Raw genomic sequence first — 19124 nt, forward strand, 5'->3', positions numbered from 1 at the left:
CACCTGTTTTCATCCAATATATGCAAATGTAGAAATGCAACACCCTAAATGCTCTAAAACTTGATTCCTAAAGTAAATGATCTAAAAATGCTAAGTTAGAAGTATGAACAATGCAAAAGATGGACAAAAAAGATGCTAAAAACATGTAAATTAGAGTGTTATCACGCACCAATAACCTACTGGTGGATTTGGATGTGATTTCCTTTCCACGGTGAGAGGTTAGGATCGATACCCTGCAGGACCAGCTTAGGGTCTATGGGGACAAGTTAGCTGGAGGCTAGTAGGGTCCACGGAACGGGTTTTGCTTATCTGATTTACACTATATACTCAATAGAAAAACATAAATGTAAACTCAAACATATATATAAATATAAAGTATATGTTCTTAGCTTATTTCTTTATTCAATACTAAACTAAAATATAACTACAAATTCTTCTTGCATGATAGTTTGTGCACAACAACAACAAGGAATTTTATATATGTTGTAGTATTCGAACCAACAACCATATATGGAATTCACTCTAGTATAAAGGCGAATCATGTAATTGGGTGTCTTTTGAAATTTTCACATCACATCCATGAGGAAACATAAGCATATAACTTCGAGTTACAGTTACATCTACCTTCATTGACCACCTGCACATATATATAATCAATATCAAGAATTTGATTGTAGTATAAATAAATTGCATAATTAGTAATCAATTAGCTGACAAAAAATAAACCTATATCTAAACAAATGGTGGATAAAAACGGCCATCAGCAACTTAGCAAAGTAAGCCCCAACACAAAGTCTTGAACCAGCGCCAAAGGGAACATAATTTTTGGATATTATCGCGTCCAAGTATGTGTTTGATTTAATATATATAAAAAATTGTATATGATTAGTAGAATATAGAGCAAATACGTTAAAGATGAGTGTCAACTTTAAATGACCTTCCAACACCATGGATTAAATAGTAAAGGATCCTCGTATGTGTTTGGATTGAAATGGACCCTAGTATTGATCGAGGGCTTGAGATCAAGACCGGCCGTACGAGTGTCCGTACGAGCGTCCGTACGATTAGGCCTTTAGGCCATGGTTCGGTTGGATGAGTAAGAGAGAAGGGCCTTGATCAATATTGAAGTCCATGGAGAGAAGGATCTAGAAGAGAGGAGAGAAAAATATCTATGAAGTCACATGTCTACCTTGGGAGCGAGTGTAAGGGAGTCAACCAAGGGAAGGAGATGTCGCTTTCTCTCATTAAAGCCGATTAAGACTTGTGTACTATTAGCTCTCTCTCCTTCCTTTTGTATCCCCACCGGCTATATGCTCAATGTCTACCTATATATAGTCATGTAACAACATAAGGAAAATACTAATTAAGTCTTTTGATTCACATTCTCTTTTATCTCTTATTCTCTCGGTTTCTCTCGATTCTTCCTTAGTTAATTCTGCAATTCTAACAACTAGCATATCCCATGAAATTCCAACCCGCTGGAATTGTATAATCACCAATCTGGATATCATGATCAGTTCTTCTAAGCACTACAGGTACTGTGGATGTAATCCTAAGAGACTCATTGATCACCTGAAACAAAATATTGCTTTTGTGAGCTAATACAATATATATGAAAATAGTCTTGGGATTTAAACTAAATCAAAGAAAATAAAAAGAATATTATATATATTGTACATGACTTTGGCACATACTAACCATATCGGTGAAAGTCATGGTTTTATAGTCTTCCCATGTTAGGCCGGACTCTTCCTTAGTCCTATCTCTAAAAATTCGTGCACGCTCTCTATGAAGCTCTTGCATGACTTTAGGATTTTCGCTTATGAGCTTTACTGTAGCCGCAAGAAGTCGCGGCGTTGTTTCATTAGCAATTAGGAAGAAAGTGATTATGTACTTGATTGCGTTCTCCATGCCTATCAATTCTTTTCCTTCTTCCTTTTCTCCAAATATGATCTTAGAGAATTCACCTAACTCCTCTCCTGATACTCTCTTCTTCAACACTTCCTCCTTTATTAACTTCATCATCCTACTTCTCGCCTGCCACAAAACATCACCATTACAGCCTCCATCATTTTGCACTACAGCTTATGCAAATATAGTGCTAATAAAGGTTATTAAAATTCTTACATTCATCAAATTATAGAAACCTATCCCGGGATAGTTAAAAGAGAACTTAAACCAACGACTTGGGAAATATATCCAACATAATGCGAGTTCTTTGGCCGCCTCTGGTTCCATCTCACCCATAACTTTCTTTGCATGGCATTCAATTAAGATCTGTAACGTTTAATTTTACCAATAATTTATCTGGTTGAGTATAATATATTCTTTCTAGAATTTAATATATGACCTTTTTCTGTTACCTTGCTTGTTGTTTCCTTAACGTCAAAGGCAGCTGTTCCGAGATCCTTCCTCCAAGTATGTTCGAGTCACGAGATCGATGTCTTCCATTATTCTCAATTTTAAACCTTGTGAACCCAACAATTGAAATGTCAAGTTCCGAACATGTTTATGGGATTGGGTGCTCTGCGTAAAAAAGTTGTTATCTCCAAATAGTCGTGTTATGCTCCTCGTGACACCAGGAATACGACTTGTCTTTGCTATTTTCATATTCAATTCATTATCCATTGAGATAATAATTTTGCCTCCAAATAAGCTAGTCCGAAAAACTGGTCCATGTCTATATTTCCGTAAATAATGACAAAACAAAGAAATACTAAAGTTAATTAAGTAATAAATATTAAGAAACACTATTTCTTAATATGCATTAAAAAATAATTTATGCTAATGTAACTTAGGTAAGAAAAAACCTTTCTAAACATCCATGCTAAAAATAAAAAAGCGAACCTAAGGATTCTCTTCGTTAGGAACGTTGAACACTGAAGAGCATTATGAGGCTTCATGAATTCAATAGTTTCTCCTATGATTGGAAAACCCATCGACCCTGGAGGAAGTTTTCCATTACACTTTGGATTGCTCCATTGATAGATCAAATGATATAGCTTAACCACTATGAATAAAACTATCGGAAGCCATAGCTTGTAAACATCTTCTTATTGATTTCTTTCTTTCAACTATTTTGGATATGTTTGTTTTATGGACACTACAAGAAAACAGGTGATTAGCGAATATAAATAGCGACTATATATGAAGTCGTCAAACATAACGACTACTTAGTGACTAATTAGCGACTATTTTGTGACTACAGATAATTAGTCGCTATTGAGTCACTCTATAGCGACTAATTGATACAGTCGGTACGGTGGTCATATTTTAACGACTACAAGGCGACTATTTTGTTGATGGAATTATGTCGTCGCAACTTAGTCGCTAAATTAACGACTACAATACGACCACAACAGATAGTCGTATACTTTGGCGATTAATCTGCGACTCATTCGGCGAGTCATATGATAGTCGTACCGTGGTCGTAAAATAGTTGCTAAATTAACGACTACGGTACCGACCACATTAGGTAGTTGTATATTTGGCGACTGCATGGCGACTCATACGGCGAGTCATTATATAGTCATCTTGTAGTCGCAAAATAGTCGCAAAAATACAGTTAAAAAAATATGTTTTCCATGTGAGGGTTGGTGTACCAACTTTTATTAAGGTAGTCACCTAGGAAAGTCTATAAAAACGAGTTGCACTCATTTGTTCTCTTCATTCCAAGACAAGTCACTTTCCTTTCCTAAAAAAAAAATCTAAATCAAAAAAAAAAGTTTGGCTTTATATAATCTTATATTTTCTTCCAAAATATATATATATATATATATATATATATATATATATATAATGGCGGGATATTACAATTATGGTGGTAATGGCGGTAATTATCTGGAGTGGATGTACAAAAGGTTCGATGAAGTGACGAGAAATTTTTCATCTGAATTCGAAGTGGCGGTGAACTAATTCTTATCATTTGCAAGTAGCCAAGATACAGTTCAGACTAATGGGTGTAAGTTTCTCTGTCCATGTAGTGTTTGCAAGAACAGTAAATGTCTCTCGGGTAGAAGAGTTATGAGTCATCTGTTTTGTAATGGATTTATGCCTGATTATTTTGTTTGGTATAACCATGGAGAAGAAATCAATTTGGATATAGGAAGTAGTTACACTGATAGGACGTATAATGGGAGTCATGAAGAAATGGGTAATGTAGTAAAAGATCCATATGTGGATATTGTGAATGAGGCATTTCGTTATAATGTGGGTTTTGATGATAATTATCATCAAAATGATAGTTATGAGAATGTGAAAGAACCGGTACAAAACCATTCGCAGAACTTTTACGACTTGTTAGATAGTGCAAAAACTCCTTTATATGATGGTTGTCGTGAAGGTCACTCGCAATTGTCATTAGCTGGACGAGTCATGCAAAATAAGGCGGAGTATAATATGAGTGAAAAGTTAGTAGATTCGGTTTGCAGAATTTTGACGGATTGTTTACCAGAAGGCAACCAGTCTACCGGTTCACATTACGAGACAGAGAAATTGATGCGTAATTTAGGCCTCCCATATTATACAATTGATGTTTGTATTAACAATTGTATGATTTTCTGGAAAGAAGACGAAAAGGAAGAGACATGTCTATTATGTGGTTCACCAAGATGGAAGCCTAAGGAGGACATACGGAGAACAAGAGTACCATATAGTCGTATGTGGTATCTATCTATTGCTGATAGGTTGAAGAGAATGTATCAGAGCCAAAAGACTACAGCGACAATGAGATGGCATGCGGAGCACCAATCAAAAGAGGGAGAAATGAATCATCCTTCTGATGCGGCGGAGTGGAGATATTTCCAAGAGCTTAACCCTCGGTTTGTGGAAGGACCCCGTAACGCCTACCTTGGATTATGTACCAATGGGTTCAATTCATTTGGCATGTCTCGTAATCATTCGTTGTGGCCTGTGATCTTGACTCCATATAATTTACCCCCTGGTATGTGCATGAATACGAAGTACTTGTTTCTTACAATTCTGAATTCTGGGCCAAATCATCGACGAGCTAGCCTCGATATCTTCCTACAACCTCTTAATTAGGAGTTAAAAGAGTTGTGGTCTACTGGAGTCAATGCATACGATGTGTCCTTGAATGAAAACTTTAATCTAAAAGCAGTGCTGATGTGGACGATAAGTGACTTTCCGGCATATAGCATGTTATCGTGATGGACCACCCACGATAAATTGTCTTATCCAATTTGCATGGAAAGTACAAAGTCGTTTTATCTACCCAAAGAAAGGAAGACATGTTGGTTTGATTGTCACCAAAGATTCCTGCCTCATGGTCATCCATTAAGGAAAAACAAAAAATATTTTCTGAAGGGAAGAGACGCTTCTAACGACTATCCACCGCAGTCTTTAGCTAGTGAGCAAGTTTATTATGAGCGTTTGAAATGTGTAAATCCACCAAAAACCAGGGAAGTCGGTGGTAACGGTCATGAAAAGAAGATGTCGGGCTATGGAAATGAACATAATTGGCACAAAAAAGCATATTATGGTCGCTACTTTATTGGAAAGACCTCAATCTCCGACATAATATTGATGTGATGCATACCGAGAAGAATTTTGTGGACAACATCTTGTATACTGATAATCGGATTTTCACCCCAGAGTATCAATTCTCTATGCAGTTGTAGTACAAAGGGTTATCAATCCAAACGGTTGTTTATGCTAGCAGGAAGGATGCAATCAGAACAATGCAAGTCAAGCCAAGCAATTAAGGGTTTTGTCTAACAGTCCTAAAATAATAAAAGAACAGAATATAAACAAAGAACCACACGACCTAAACACTCGATGCAAGCATTCGAGTACAGGATCGGGTGGGGTGATCGAGTAAGCAAATGAGCTATGAACAAGTCGAGGGCTTACTCGAAGCAGGTGATCGTGTACCTGTTTGGGTAAAGGATCGAGTGATGAATGAAAATGCAAGCAATTAAGATAAAAAAGCTTCTAAGGATGGGGTAATCGAATCCTAAGTATTCCTTACCAGTACGATCAGGAATACTTAAACCTCACAATCCTCAACGATTCATTATTGTCAGTAAACCCCTTACTCATCTAATCTCTTAGGCTAAGTAAGTAAACCTCTAGCAATGGTTGATTCAAGCATCTCATCTACACCTCGGGTCAAACAGCAGTATGAAACTTGGAAAATGCTCATCAAGATCTCCTATGCTCTTCCTTTTTAGCGCCCACCTCCCTTTATGTAGTACAGTACATTAGTTACATTGGAGTATTTGTATATGAAGCTGTCGTTTGTTTTGTTTATTTCGACAGGAGACAAAAACCAGAAATTCTTTTTAATTAATACTAATAATATTTCTAATACAGCATTTATTAGAAATATTTATGACTAATACAGCATTTATTATAAAATGTTTTGGAGTTGTCTAGACAAAAACATGAGAAAACAGCAGTTTTAATAAAAAATTAGCAACATATACACTACTTTATAATACTAAAGTAGTGTATATATTTAATAGCATAGACAAGAATTGAACGGTCCATGTTATAACTATTTCTGTATACTCCAATGCTACTAATGTACTGTACTGAATAAAGGGAGGTGGGCGCTAAAAAGGAAGAGCATAGGAGATCTTGATGAGCATTTATGACTACACATGTCTTACATGCCTCAAGCAAATATTCCCTAGACAATGACTACACATGACTATACATGTCTTACATGCCTCAAGCAAATATTTCCTAGACAATGAATCTCTAAAATCTCGTTAAAACACTCTCGTGATAGAAACAATCAACCTTGATCACTCCCCTACCCAACTCTCGTTGGAGAAACATGACCAAGCAGGCAATAAGAACCGATTCATTATTGTCAGTAAATCCCTTACTCATCTAATCTCTTAGGCTAAGTAAGTAAACCTCTAGCAATGGTTGATTCAAGCATCTCATCTACACCTCTCAGTGGTAAAACACCTTAGATCTAATCTCATCCTCTCGGTTGGTTGACAGCATTAAGAACACCAATCTAGAAGGGAATCTATTAAACATATACAATCAAACTAAGATATCCTAACCGATCAAGAACACAAAATCATCTATCCCATCCCTAGAAACTTTACTACACTACTCGGAAATCATAGCAAGAAACATAAAAGCATATATGAACGAAAATTGCAATATAATAAACGATAGAGTAGAGAAGTAAGAATACAAGATAGAAATCTAAAGAAATGATAAAAAGATATGAAAATAATCCTAACAAAAAGTGAAAAGAGTTTTGGGTCGCTCAGTTCTCTCTCAGAAGCTCTCACTCTCTGGTTGGAGTGTTTGCGGCGTGCTCGTTTGCGAGGAAGGAGAGGAGGGGTTTATATATGGAAACCCTTTTGACCTAGCTTCCCAGTCCGGCCCGAGGGTCTACTCGATGGGGTACACAAGGATAAGATTGGGTTACTCCTCGGGTAGATCTTCGGGTTGTTCTTCCTGCTCTTGTATCCTCCTCGATCGTGTTGGGGTTCAGACTGTTCTTGCTGCTCGATGGCTCCTTCGGGTACATGCTCGAGTTTGTCCTTGTTTTCCCCCATTTTAGGCTCTTAAGCACCTGTTTTCATCCAAAGTATGCAAATCAAAAAATGCAACACCCTAAATGGACTAAAAGTGAATTCCTACAGTTAATGACCTAAAAATGCTAAGTTAAGGGTATAAACAATGCAAAATATGGACAAAAAGGATGCTAAAAACATGTAAATTAGGGAGTTATCAGACCCCAAAACTTAAATCTTGCTAGTCCTCTAGCAAGGAAGTAGGAGGGTGCGGCTTAAAAACGGGGACTCATAACCTTTGTATTGCTAAGCGAAAGATTCAAGGTATAGTCCTTAAAGATACTTTAATGGTGCTAAGATCAATCAACATACTTACAAATATTTTTCTATGATTATTACCATGCATCGATCTAGTTCAACCTCCAACTAAAAGTAAAGAACATCTCTTTCACATTCAATTAAGTATTTGGAGAATTCTTGCAAATGGAAGGTAAATCAAGCTCAATCGGTTTCAAGGGTAAGGCTCTTTGGTAAGGTTCTTTGGTAAGGTGGTTTCAAATAAATTCTTTGGGTGGTTTTCTCTCAAAAGAAGGAATGCTAGACAGTTGTAAAAACTATCTAAGATTGAGAACAATTTGGGCATACAAAGCTTAACTCTTGATGATCTACCCTTTTCTCATTCACTTTTTTTTTTTTTAAAACCCCCCAAGAATTAAACTATCCACAACCTTGACTTTAGCTCTCTTTTTTTTTGTAATCCCTAAGGTTTAAACTTTAAACATCTAGCTCTCTTTTTTTTTTTTTTTCTTTCTTTGCTAAACTCCTAATATGTATATATATATTTTTTTCTTTCTTTCTAGGAGACTATAGCAAGATCTTTTTCTCTCTTTTGTCCCTTTTTTTTTTTACTTAGAGACTTAGAGCTAATTGATTCTAACATTAGGGACTTCTTTTCTCTTTTTTTTTTCCTTAACCCAATCCCAATTAAACATGCTAACCACCTATCTTTCAAAACCAAATCTATCAGCTAGTTCAAATTCTAACTGAGCTAAATCAAGAGGCAGTTCTTTGTCGTTATCAATACTCTAAAGGTTTCACAACCTATAGCACAATGAAAAAGGCCTCACTCAACAATTCACAACAAGGTTTGAAAGAAAGGCTTGGGATCATGGCTAGGACAACCAAATCGGGTTAAACGAAAAGATTAATAAAAATAGAGTGCTAACCCGAGTTTAGAGTTACCATGAGCAAGTATTCAAATTCCATAAGCAAGAAATTTTAAGTTCAAATTAAGTCCAATAATATAGAAATGTTCCTATGTTCAAGCAAGTGGAGGAAGCATTCAAAAGACACAAGGTTCTAAGCAAAGATTTTTCATTTTTTTCAAAAGATTGATCTAGCAACAATGAACTGTGATTAAGGTAGCTTCAATCCTAAGTTTTGATTCTAAACAAGGTAGTTTTAATCATTGTCCCCTAAAATGTATATGCAACAGTCCTATATGAAACAAACTAGAATCAATCCTAATATGTAAATGCTACTACATGAACATTCTCTTTTTTTTTGTAAATTTTTCAAAAAAAAAAATTTAGGTTTTTTTCAATGCACATAGATGCAGACTCAAATGAATAAAACTAGCATGCAAAAATTTGAAATAAGAAAATAAGAAAATAAAACACAATGTTAAATACATTCTAGGACCCTCCCCCAAACTTAAATTACATAGTCTCTGTGTAAATAAAAGCTGGAAAAAGAATCGGAGAATCACACAAAATGAAATAAAACTAAATGCAGTGTTATTTACAAAGGTTGGATGAATTTGGTACCTCATGGGTTGGTGAAGAAGGAGGTTGTAGCAGCCTCCATACTCGCCAACGTGTAGCCATGGTCATCACCGGCTTCAGCAGGTGCCGGGGTTTGCTCGTCAGAGAGCTCAGTGATATGCACGGACGACCTACTCGGACCATCATCCGAGGGGTTGATCATGGGGGGCATCGCGTAGCTCCTGTATGGGTATGGTGGAAGAGGTCCAGAGTGATAACCCGTATAGCCACTCGCAGGGTGCATCGTATACGGCATCGTGTATGGCATCTGGTAAGGCGGAGGGAAGAGTCCTGAGTAATCACCTGATTGTGTGCACGATGGGTGCATCGGGTAAGGCATCGAGTATCCCACCGGGTTAAGCATCGGATAGGCGTCTGAATGGCTTCTCCGTGATACTTCAGGTCTTGTGACATTCTCCTCGGCTTGGGGCTCATAGTAAGATGTCCTGTGAGGTTCTGGAGGTGTCAGTCCTCGAATTCCTCCTAGCGGTCCGCTTCTCCCCATCCATGTTGGTGCATATGCCAAGGTAGCGGCTGAGGCACAGCTTGCCTTGTCTTGCAGCTCCTTGATCTGACCTCCCATAGTCTTCACCGAACCGGTAAGATCCTTCACCTTTCTCACCAAAAACGTTTTCATCCTCTTCAGCCATCTGATCCTCTTGTGGGCTTCCCTTACTCCAACGGGTTGCTTTTGAGAGCAACCATACTCTTCAAAGTCAAAATCTTCCGAGCTATCTCCCTGTCTCTGCCCGGTTGCCTCTCTCTTCTCAGCTTCGGATTCCTCCTCCGGATTGTACAGCTCCTCCAAAGGCGGTGCAAAGTCGATGTTGTCTCCCAGCCGGACCTTGGTGCACACTACATTGGGTAGGATCATTTGGGCGGCTCCGGTGGTTGGATGGACGAACTTGAAGAGCATCATGTCGTTTGGCCTCTCGCAGGCCAAAAATCGCGCCAGCACGAGGTAGTCTACGTCCAGCCATCTCGGGTCATGAACCACTCCTTTCAAAGGCACATCGCACGCCACCAAGATCGGTGTAACCAGTCCTCCAATGGAGATCTCTCCGCCCCCTTCTCTTATCTTCATAGCCCATGACTTAAGGTAGAGGAACTAATCGAGCAGCACAAAGACCATGCTAGTATCCACAACATCTCCAACTAGCTGTGTACCATCCCTAGCATTTTCTAGAACTCCACACAATGCAATTTCTAGCAGTTGGAGTTCATGATCATTCACATTCCCAGTCTCCTTCCTAGCAAAAAGAGTACATGCGAGGGACTTGTGAAAATACCTCAAGACAGGGCTCCTTTTTGAGCGGATTTGGAGCTTGTGGACTTGTAGGGGAGTTTTTCTCCTATTGTCAGCCATAGGGACCTCATTTCCTCCTTACGCACCTCCATTCCTTCTCCACTCCCAGCTTTGAAACCATACAGCTTCTCCATCTCCTTGAAAGTGAGCCGGTACTCCTTGTTTCTCATGAAGAAGGTGATGAACCCGATCCCCCCATCGGGTAGTAGGGTTGGGTGATCCTCAAAGTAGTGCAGTCGAAGTGTGGAGAGAAAGTGGACCGTCTCCTCCACATAAGCTTCAAGGTGGGCTCGCATCATATGGCCCAGGTGGCACATGTCGAACAAAAACTCGACATCTCTAGCTATGCCCAACTGCTTCATCATCTCACGGTGAGGGTAATGGGTACCAACAAAACTCATCTTGCGGAAAACCTTGAAGAGCTTTGCCGGAGTCTCCACTTCCTTCTGTTTCAGCCTCTGCAAGGCTTGGCGTGTTCTTTCTCTCTGCTTCTCCTCTCGCTCACGGTTCTCCTCCTATGTATCTCGATCCTCTTCCTCAGCTGCTCTCTCAGCTACCTTCTCAGCCTTCTCAGGAGCTGGTCTCTTTCCTCTTGCAACCACGGCTCTGCTCCTTAGCCGCGACGTTTGGATCTCCTCTGGCTCTTCTCCACCAGCATCAGAATCGACCTCCATAGGGTCGGTAAGAGTTCTCTCGGACGTAGACAGGTTCCTACATCGAGGAGATCGGCGAACAGCACTCGCCATAAAACTTGGTGAGTGAACCCGATGGTCTACACGATCTGTTGCTCAAGCACCGGATCGGGTTGAGTATCGGGTTGGGGAAGCGAAACGTCCAGCTAGCGGTTGGGAATGCGGAACGTCTCTTCTTCCTTAGGATTCTCGAGGTTCGATGGCATCACCTCCGGTTGTAGCAGCGGCGGAGGTTGATCTTCTTCCCTTCCTTTGGTAGGTTTTCGTGTGTGGTTCCATTATCGAATCCTTGAGAAGAAAAAAAGCTAAACTTCAAGATTAATAGGGTTAGTTCCAAAAGAAATTCAAAGATCACTCAAGTTTGAGAGGGAATAGAAAGTAGAAAAACAAAAAGCTTTTTAGAGTAGAGAGACTTATCATAGCTGCTGAGGGAGGAGGGTTCGAATCCCTTTAAATAGAGTAGGGTTAGAAGCTTGGGCATCACCGAGAGTGGGCTTGGCCTTGTGGAATTCGGACTCTACTCGCCACCCGAGCATGGATACGATCAAGCGCGTCGAGTACGGTGTCGGGTTGACCCTCTGGTTCCTCAAATTTCCTTTTTCACTTTTCTCTTTTTTTTTCTTATAAATAAATATTCAAAAATAGAAAATCAGGTAGAATAAATAGATAAAACTTAAAACAAAACAAATGATACATTTGGGACTTCCTCCCAAGTGAGCTTGTTTAAAGTCACTAAGCTTGACTCTTCATGCTCCTTAAACATGGGATCTAGGTGGGAGAGATTCTGGAATCCTCTCCACTGTAGCAGGCTGGTTCAATTGATTCTCCAAGTCTTGTCCAGGTTCCAAAGCAAAAGTGGTGTTGACTTCTTCAAGATGTTTAACTTTTCTCTGCTTTGTCTTAGTGGAAAAAGCTTGCCATCAATGGTTGGCCTCTTGATTCCTTTCTTTAAATCAAACTCCATCTTGAAGTGCTCCCCATGCTCAATTCTGATCTTGCCTTGCTTCACCTCAATAACAGCACCAACTGTTGCCAAGAATGGTCTTCCTAGGATCAGTGGATCGTCTGGTTCCTTATCCATATCAAGGATCATGAAATCAGTAAAGACTTCCACTCTTCTGATCCTGAGTGGCAAGTTTTCTAGGATCCCAATAGGATGTCTGACCGTTCTATCAGCTAGAACCAAATACAGACTACTTGGTTTAAAACTGGTGAAACCCATTTTGTTGGCAACTGACAGTGGCAAGATGCTGACTGAAGCTCCAAGGTCGCACAAGCAATTCTTGAAAATCCGAAGTCCTATCGAGCATGGCAAAGTAAAAGAGCCAGGATCCTCCAATTTCTCCTCGATTCGCAGCTCAGGATCTAAGCACACTCCACTCCTGAGAATCTCATACCCAATCTCCTTGACAGCTCCTTAACCTCATTCTCCAGCCGAGCTGCCTCCTTGGCAGATTCCTCTTAAAGTTCGTGTGGTGGCAAAAGCTTAGGAGGTGGAGCTTTACGCCTGGCCATACGTTCTGCAAGCGCCTCCAGTTGGATGTCAAGAGCAGCATTGAACCTTTCCTCTAGTTCCCCTTCTCCTACTACAGGTAGTTGAGGCTGATCTCTCATTTCAACATCTACTTGATGTATCATCCGATCACCATCATCGGGTGAGTCATCGGGTTCCGCCTCGGGTTGTTCTTCAATTCGTGATTCTCGAACCAGTGCTCGATCATCAACTCGATCAGTCTCCTCGGATGAAGGCTCGGGTTCATACTTGGATATGTAGTAATTGGCCTCATTTATCTTAGAGTGATCCATATCCTCCCCATCTTGAACATCACTGTCCTCAGTGAGGTAATCCTCATAGACATCATCAAGGAAGATGGCTTGGGCAGTTGCATAATCCTTAGGGTTCTAAATAGCTTTACCTGGGAGCTGGTTGATCTTTGGAGCTGGTTGGTTGTTGTGGTGGCCTTCTAGGTACCTTAGCTTAGTGTTGAGCTAATCATACTTGGCGTTCAAATCATTGTATCCAGAATCGATCTTGTTGCTCATCTCCGCAAATCGTTTTGCGGTGTCCATAGCTGATGATGCCTGATTTTAAATCATTTGCTGAATTAGGCCGCGTAGGTCAGCGTCTTGTGATTGGTTCTGTTGGCCTTGATGTTGTTGGAATCCAGGTGGTGGAATGGGTTGTTGGTAATTCCCACAATACTGCTGTTAGGAGCATAGCCTTGATTGTACTGAACAAAAGGCTTATGTTGTACCTGGTTTCCTTGAACTGCAGATGGGTAGATTTGGTCTTGAGGATTGGCAACGTTCGGGTTACGGTAAGACAGGTTCGGATTCGGCTTGTAATTGTTGTACCCTTTGTTGTAACCTCCTTGGTTGTTGATGTAGTTAACATCCTCTATCTGTACAGTCTCCCCATCTTGTTGTAAAAATTGCTCTTCCTCTGATATTGCATGAACATGCTGCTGCTGGCTGAGTAGTTTATTGAGCTTGTCATTGAGGGCTTTCATGTCCCTCTTGTACTTGGCATCTTCCTCTCCAGTAGATCGCACATTGCGATCATACTCCTCATTGTAATTGCCATCAGACTGAGCCAAGTTCCCCACTAGGTCCCAACCCTCATCAACATCCTTATTGAGGAAGTTACCATTGCTTGCAGTGTCCAGCAACATCCGTTTCTTGGGGACCACTCCTCTGTAAAGTGTACCCAGCAATGAAGCATTGCTGAAGCCATGGTGAGGACATCTGGTAGTGTATCCCTTGAGGCGTTCCCAAGCGTCACTGAATGTCTCATTGTTCTTTTGAACAAAGCTGGAAATGTCATTTCGCAGCCTTGCGGTTCTGGAGTTGGAGAAAAATTTGGCCAGGAATGCCTTCTTGCACGCTTCCCAAGTGGTCATGGACTCCTTGGGGAGTGATTTCTCCCAGATGTGCGCTCTCCCAAAGAGAATGGGAAAAGTCGGAGTTTGAATCCATCTTCGCTAACTGCATTTATCTTGGTGAGGCTACAGAGCCTATCAAATTCATCCAGATGATCCAATGGTTCCTCCATTGGCAATCCATGAAACTTTTTGCTCTGTATCATCTGGATGAGACTACTCTTGATCTAAAAATTGTTGTTCTGGACAGCAGGTGGCACAATGCCATTCCTTTGAGTGTGAGTAGATGGAGCATCTCCTGCTCCTATGTTGGTCCTTGCTTGAGGAGCTGGTGGACTGTGCTGATTGTTCATTGTCTCCTCAATGATTGCTGGTTACGGTTGTTGAACTTGTTGTTGTCTAAGTAGCCTTGGTCTGTCGATGTTGTCGATGAAGGGACTCAAGTTTTGGCTACCTCTGGATCGTGTTTGCATGTACAAGTAGGTGACCGAGTGTGTACACGAGGGTCAACCCGATCCAGGTGATCGAGTGACAGGTCGGGTGGGTGCTCGGGTTGTACCTGAGATTCAAAACAAACAAAAACGAAAGCAAACAAGTCAGATTCCAAACCAATATAAAGAAAAGAACTTGATCTAGCAAGTGCTGAAATCCTAAACATAGCAAAATAAAATTCAACCAAATGGCAACGGCGCCAAATTGATAAGTGGATTTTCACCCAGGGTATCAATTCCCTATGCATTTGTAGTACAAAGAGTTATCAATCAAAATGGTTGTTTATGCTAGCAGGAAGGATGTAATCAGAACAATGCAAGTCAAGCCAAACAATTAAGGGTTTTGTTTAACAGTCCTAAAATAATAAAAGAACATAATATAAACAAAGAACCACACGACCTAAGCACTCGATGCAAGCATTCGAGTACAGGATCGGGTGGGGTGATCGAGTAAGCAAATGAGGTATGAACAACTCGAGGGGTTACTTGAAGCAGGTGATCGTGTACCTGTTCGGGTAAAGGATCGAGTGATGAATGAAAATGCAATCAATTAAGATATGAAAGCTTCTAAAGATGGGGTAATCGAATCCTAAGTATTCCTGACCAGTACAAATGTCTTACATGCCTCAAGCAAATATTCCCTAGACAATGAATCTCTAAAATCTCGTTAAAACACTCTCGTGATAGAAACAATCAACCTTGATCACTCCCCTACCCAACTCTTTTTGGAGAAACATGACCAAGCAAACAATAAGAACCGATTCATTATTGTGAGTAAACCCCTTACTCATCTAATCTCTTAGGCTAAGTGAGTAAACCTCTAGCATTGGTTGATTCAAGCATCTCATCTACACCTCTCGGTGGTAAAACACCTTAGATCTAATCTCACCCTCTCGGTTTGTTGACAGCATTAAGAACACCAATCTAGAAGGGAATCTATTAAAAATATACAATCAAACTAAGACATCCTAACCGATCCAGAACAGAAAACCATCTATCCCATCCCTAGAAACTTTACTACACTACTCGGAAATCATAGCAAGAAACATAAAAGCATATATGAACGAAAATTGCATTATAATAAACGATAGAGTAGAGAAGTAAGAATACAAGATAGAAATCTAAAGAAATGATAAAAAGATATGAAAACAATCCTAACAAAAAGTGAAAAGAGTTTTGAGTCGCTCAGTTCTCTCTCAGAAGCTCTCGCTCTCTGGTTTGAGGGTCTGCGGCGTGCTCGTTTGCGAGGAAGGAGAGAAGGGGTTTATATGTGGAAACCCCTTTGACCTAGCATCCCATTCCTGCCGGAGGGTCTACTCGATGGGGTACACGAGGATAAGATCAGGTTACTCCTCGGGTAGATCTTCAGGTTGTTTTTCCTGCTTTGGATCCTCCTCGATTGTGTTGGGGTTCATACTGTTCTTGCAGCTCGATGGCTCCTTCGAGTACATGCTCGGGTTTGTCCTTGTTTTTCCCCATTTTAGGCTTTTGAGCACTTGTTTTCATCCAAAGTATGCAAATGCAAAAATGCAACACTCTAAATGGCCTAAAAGTGAATTCCTACAGTTAATGACCTAAAAATACTAAGTTAAGGGTATAAACAATGCAAAATATGGACGAAAAAGCATGCTGAAAACATGTAAATTAGAGAGTTATCATATACTCTTATGAGTCTACAGGGTAAATCTAAAGACAACATCATGTCAAGATTGGATATAGAAAATTTTGTTCTCGACCACACTTACATATTGATAGGCAGGGTAAAGCTCCATTCCCAGCATATACATTGACAAAGGAAGCCAAAACAAGTTTATTGGAATGTGTCAAGCATGCGGTGAAATTTCCAGATGGTTATTCGTCAGACTTGGCTAGTTGTGTTGATCTGATCAATGGCAAGTTTTCAGGAATGAAGAGTCATGATTGCCATGTTTTTATGGAGCGACTTCTTCCATTTATCTTCGCAGAACTCCTAGACCGGAACGTTCACCTTGCAATATCAGGTATTACTTATTACTTATTTAATTAAATAAGTACTATATATTTTTAAATATAATTTCCTAAGACATGCAATTTGAATACATTTTCAGGGATTGGAGCATTTTTCAGGGACTTATGCTCAAGAACTTTGCAAAAAAGTCGCGTTCAAATTCTTAAACATAACATTGTTTTGATCTTATGCAACTTAGAAAGGATATTTCTACCATCATTTTTTGATGTGATGGAGCACCTGCCTACACATCTCCCATATGAAGCAAAATTGGGAGGTCCTGTCCAATATAGGTGGATGTATCTTTTTGAAAGATTTTTCAAAAAGTTGAAAGGAAAAGCGAAGAACAAAAGATATGCGGCTAGATCAATCATTGAGTCATATATCAATGATGAGATTGCTTACTTCTCTGAGCACTACTTTGCCGATCATATACAAACAAAATCAAGGTATAGTTAAATGCATATATAGGTAAATGAAATTATAACTTATACTTAATTTGAATTACTTTTAATTATCTTATTTGATCAGGTTAATAAGATTCTATGAAGGTGAAGTCCCAATATATCATGTCCCTAGAGTCCCTAATATATTTACTCATGTCGGTCGTCCAAGTGGGAAAATGCATGAAGTATGGCTTTCAGAGAGAGACTATCAGTGCGCAGATGCATATGTTATACAGAATTGTGACTATTTTCAACCAATTAAGAGGTATATCTGTAACATGTTCCAGAAATAGAGTTTGGGTTATGTTAAGTAAACCAAAAGAGTGGATTTTAATTAATTTTGGTTTAATTAAATCCTGGTTTAATCAAATTAAACCAAAAACTATTATTTCTCCTTCTAATTGTCGACACCTCCTCTCTCCTTTTGGTGCTTTTGTCGTCATTTTCATCAGAGAGAGGGAGAGAAAGAGACATAACTCTTGGTTATTGAGTGTAAAGGAGAAAGAGAAGGAGATCAAGCTTTTTCCTTAGTGTTAAGANGGATATTTCTACCATCATTTTTTGATGTGATGGAGCACCTGCCTACACATCTCCCATATGAAGCAAAATTGGGAGGTCCTGTCCAATATAGGTGGATGTATCTTTTTGAAAGATTTTTCAAAAAGTTGAAAGGAAAAGCGAAGAACAAAAGATATGCGGCTAGATCAATCATTGAGTCATATATCAATGATGAGATTGCTTACTTCTCTGAGCACTACTTTGCCGATCATATACAAACAAAATCAAGGTATAGTTAAATGCATATATAGGTAAATGAAATTATAACTTATACTTAATTTGAATTACTTTTAATTATCTTATTTGATCAGGTTAATAAGATTCTATGAAGGTGAAGTCCCAATATATCATGTCCCTAGAGTCCCTAATATATTTACTCATGTCGGTCGTCCAAGTGGGAAAATGCATGAAGTATGGCTTTCAGAGAGAGACTATCAGTGCGCAGATGCATATGTTATACAGAATTGTGACTATTTTCAACCAATTAAGAGGTATATCTGTAACATGTTCCAGAAATAGAGTTTGGGTTATGTTAAGTAAACCAAAAGAGTGGATTTTAATTAATTTTGGTTTAATTAAATCCTGGTTTAATCAAATTAAACCAAAAACTATTATTTCTCCTTCTAATTGTCGACACCTCCTCTCTCCTTTTGGTGCTTTTGTCGTCATTTTCATCAGAGAGAGGGAGAGAAAGAGACATAACTCTTGGTTATTGAGTGTAAAGGAGAAAGAGAAGGAGATCAAGCTTTTTCCTTAGTGTTAAGAGAGAAACAGAACTGTCAGAGTTTGGGAGAAGGAAGATCCCACGGGTCAAATCGTTTTGAAAGGTATTGATTTTTGGTAGGATTGTAGGTAAGAAATTTTCGTACACTCTTCTTTTTACAGAAGTGAATTTGGATTAATATTCTAGGAGATATTGGCATTTTCGTGGGACGTTTTTTCTCATTCGCGGATTGAGGTTTCATCTATAATCTGATCGTGCTGAAATTTTGTGGGAAGCTTCTGGACGTATATACCTTTCTTTTCACCAGAGAGATTAGAAAGTTAACGGTTCGTTTTGATTTCGTGGTTTTACTTGTGAGGTTGTTCTTTTCTGTTTTTTTTTCTGGCAGCTTGTTTACAATATTTGTTTGTTGTTGTGATTGGTTGTAGGAACAAGTTTGGTTGTTCTTGGATATTGGAAAGCCTCTCATTTGGTTGTAATTAGTTTTGTGAATCACTTGTTAAGGTAAGTGCAGGACCATGGCTTATCTAAGCTGGAGATTTTTTCTAATCTGCTTGTTTATGTGTTGTTTGGCTTGTTGATTGTTGATTGATGATTGTTGGATGATGGTTGATGGTTAGAGATGTCTCTATTGCTTGTGTGTATAGCCCAGTAGATGGGAGGATTGCCTTACTGAGTGTTTATTAAATACTCATGCATTGCAATATGTGTTT

The 19124-nt window shown here is 39.3% G+C and overlaps 1 pseudogene; it reads right to left on the reverse strand.

Moving 5' to 3' along the window:
- On the reverse strand, positions 523-9833 carry LOC104715169 (annotated as a pseudogene).

The sequence above is a fragment of the Camelina sativa genome, chromosome 9, assembly GCF_000633955.1.
Source record: "Camelina sativa cultivar DH55 chromosome 9, Cs, whole genome shotgun sequence".
NCBI classification, from domain to species: domain Eukaryota; kingdom Viridiplantae; phylum Streptophyta; class Magnoliopsida; order Brassicales; family Brassicaceae; genus Camelina; species Camelina sativa.